Source organism: Benincasa hispida, chromosome 10 (assembly GCF_009727055.1).
Source record: "Benincasa hispida cultivar B227 chromosome 10, ASM972705v1, whole genome shotgun sequence".
NCBI lineage: Eukaryota > Viridiplantae > Streptophyta > Magnoliopsida > Cucurbitales > Cucurbitaceae > Benincasa > Benincasa hispida.
This window is the reverse complement of record NC_052358.1, coordinates 33,506,771-33,510,146: the sequence shown is the minus strand read 5'-3', so window position 1 is coordinate 33,510,146 and position 3,376 is coordinate 33,506,771.

Genomic DNA, 3,376 nt, shown 5'->3' with positions numbered 1-3,376 from the left:
GACGCATAATTGCTCACGATGTGAAAAGCCTTCTATCGCTTAGTGTTGAGAGCCTATATGATAGTGCATGCTCACTAAATGATCGCACACCTACGCCCACGCTTTCCTAAACGATCGACCGCGCTATTCTAAACGATTGCCTACCTTTTCATAGACGATCACTTAGCATTTGAGCTGAATTAAACAATCATATAGACGATCGCTTAGCTTTTACTACACGATCGTGTACCCCACACTAAATGATCAAGCACCCGATTATATGATAGTCTTTTAATTCTCCCACTTGCTTGATCGTAGTACACAATAGCCTTTCCTCCTTGCCTCTACAAATTCCATCAAAGCCCACCCTTTGGATTCTCATTTCGAGAATACTAAGGCCTCTGAGTGGTGATGTCGTCCCCATTACTTGTTATTCGTGTGAAGCTGTTTGTGTAGACGATCAGTGTGTTCCTGAACACTTACTTGCTAGACTAGTGAGTGCGAGAGGTGTGCGTTCACGTGAAGAAAGTCTTCAACTGGTATGTTCTCTTGGTCTTTTGTTTTTATCTTTTAAAGAATGCCAGTAACTTAGTGTTATCAATGCATATCTGTATGTTTGAATGTATATGTGGAAATTCTATCACAATGAATTGGAAAGGTCCGCTTCCGCTTATAGGTATTCTTGTATAAGAGTTCCTTCAGGGAAGTTCTGATTGGTAGTGGCCAAATTGTTCCTGAGTTACTAATCGTAAAAGGAACTTGCCAAGGAAAAGAAATTAAAGATCGATCTTCAAAAGTAAACTCTTTTTCTACTGTAATTTTAAGGAGAATAACATTAAGTTTTATGTTTGTGTCTCTGTATTTCGAAATTCTCAATCAAAACTAATGGCATCGATCAGTCACTTCCGCTAAGGATTCAACCCCTTCAATATTATCATCTGATCTTGGTTCTTTTAGCTCTTCCTGTTCACCAAAAATATCAGGAGCATCATTTCCAGAAGAATTTTTACCAATATCAGCATATATTTCATCGTTTCATCAGTATCTTTTTCAATCATCACAACATTTTCAACAACCACATTCTCCAAAACACGAACCTACCTCGGAAAGAGTCTTAACAACCTCTTTATCAGACATTAATTTATCTAGACAAACTACTCTTGGTAGAAGGATCAATAGTCACATTTTAAGTTTCTATATCATCAGATGAATTGATTTCAGGCACAGTGTTCTTCAATACAACTTCTTCAACAATATCATTTAAATGTAGGTTTTAGTCCTCATCTGTAGATGAACTTGACAAAGGATTCACATCCACTTTATCAGACATAATAGACTCATGAGATTTTGTTTAACTAACATTTTCAACAACATTTGATTTATGTAACAAAACATTAGTATTTACAAATCTAGAAACCATAACCACACTTTGATCCATAGAAGATGGATATGAAGGAACTCTTAAACTAAAGAACCAATGAGCAGAAACAGATCGTTCCAAATCCCATTGTAAAAGAACATAAACATTTACAATCTAACAGAACAGTTATGCATAACGAGTACATTACAACATTCTTCAAAAGGAAAACTAAAAAAAGTGAGTAGACGATACCTTTGAAGAACCTTTTCTTCACGTATCCCTCGATCAAACTCAGCACGCGTTCAACAGCACTAACGCAATACGAACAAACTAGTAAACTGCACGAAGTGGTAAAACCTCGAACACAATCGAGTAACACTCGATCCTCGACCCTCGAGTAACAACTTGACACTACCACGAGGCTACCTTGGTATTCTCGGTGTGAGAATCCAGGAGGTGTAGGCTTTACATGAATTTGATAGAAGGAAGGAGGAACTATACGATTGGGTAGACGATCGAGTAAGTGGGAGAAGGAATAAGCCTATCGTATAGACTTGGGTACTTGACCGTTTAGCAAACAAGTCACTATCGTATAGGTAAACTCAAACGATCGTTTATTCTCTCAACCAAGCAATCGTATAACTTAAGTTTTCTTGTGTGTGTAATGATTGTTATCTCAAAATGAAAAACCATTTTTCACTTTATCCCACCGGTTGCCATAAACTGTCCATAACCAACCACTAAGTCGGTTATTGGAGAAAATTGAAATTAATTATCTTATAATTAATTTATTATAAATTAATATAATAACTAATTTATCATATTGTATTTATAACGTATAGTTTTAATATTACATCATATGCAACATATAAACCATAGTTATTTTTCTCCTTTATGGCATTTAATATAAATGATATTTATATTAATTTCTCTAATTAATGTATCTAATACATCAAATCAATTATATCACATATAATTTAATCAATTTAATTATATCATATATAATTAAATTCCCTCTCTTTAATTTGAAAACTTCAAATTAACCCAAAAACTGATTCTCAACATGAATCCATTGAGATACTAAGGGGACTTTGTAGACCTATAGCTTAAAGCTCCAACAATATGTGAACAACTGTCTAAACTCTTTAATCATGATATCCACCATCCGTTAACTGTCGGTCACTCCACTAAAGACCGACAACTACACTTCGCACTACAGATATATTTATGTGTCCATTGGATATAACCAATCAACAGTACGATGACCCTTTACAAATCGCTCGTAAGTACAGATGGGCCAATTTATCGTTTTTCCTTTGTAGTTACATCCAACTCCTTAAGTACCACTATCTTCTCTAATGAACAATACATCATAGTCCCATTATGAGTAAACCCTTCTCGGGCAAAAAGAAGGTGTGGCGCCACATTATTCAAGTCCCAGAATCAACATTTAAGGGAGTAATTTATCTACTTACCCCTGCTTCGGGGAAAAAGTGAATTCTGTCTTGTGTAGCTGAGCTCCCAGCTCCCCAATCAGACGAATCCCCAAAGTGGTAGGTTTGAGTTGGTGATCTGACCACTTACATTCATGCAAATCAAAGGACCACCCTCATAGGTAGGAATTCATAACTCACTCAAGATAAAGGTCATGTTACCTATGGTCATCATAGTAGTGAAATGAAAGTCTCTGTCATGAACAGTGTTTTATAACGAGACTAAACATTTCGTGGTCCGGTCTTATACAAACTCCTTTGTATAGAGCATCCTCGCTCGCATGCCTAATACATGAATGATCAGGATCAAACGATTTGTAGCACTTTACAACATTTGTAACACCTACGAAGCGGGCCACACAACGTCACTAGGATAAGGTTTCCCTCCTTTATCCATATACTACAGACCATTTAGGTTATCACTTAAAGCACGATCCACTTGTATGTCTCCACATACATGCGTAAGTTACAACGATAACATAGGATCTTAGTTCATTGGTTTGTGGTTAATGAAACTAAAATATCTCATATTTTATAGACTGAA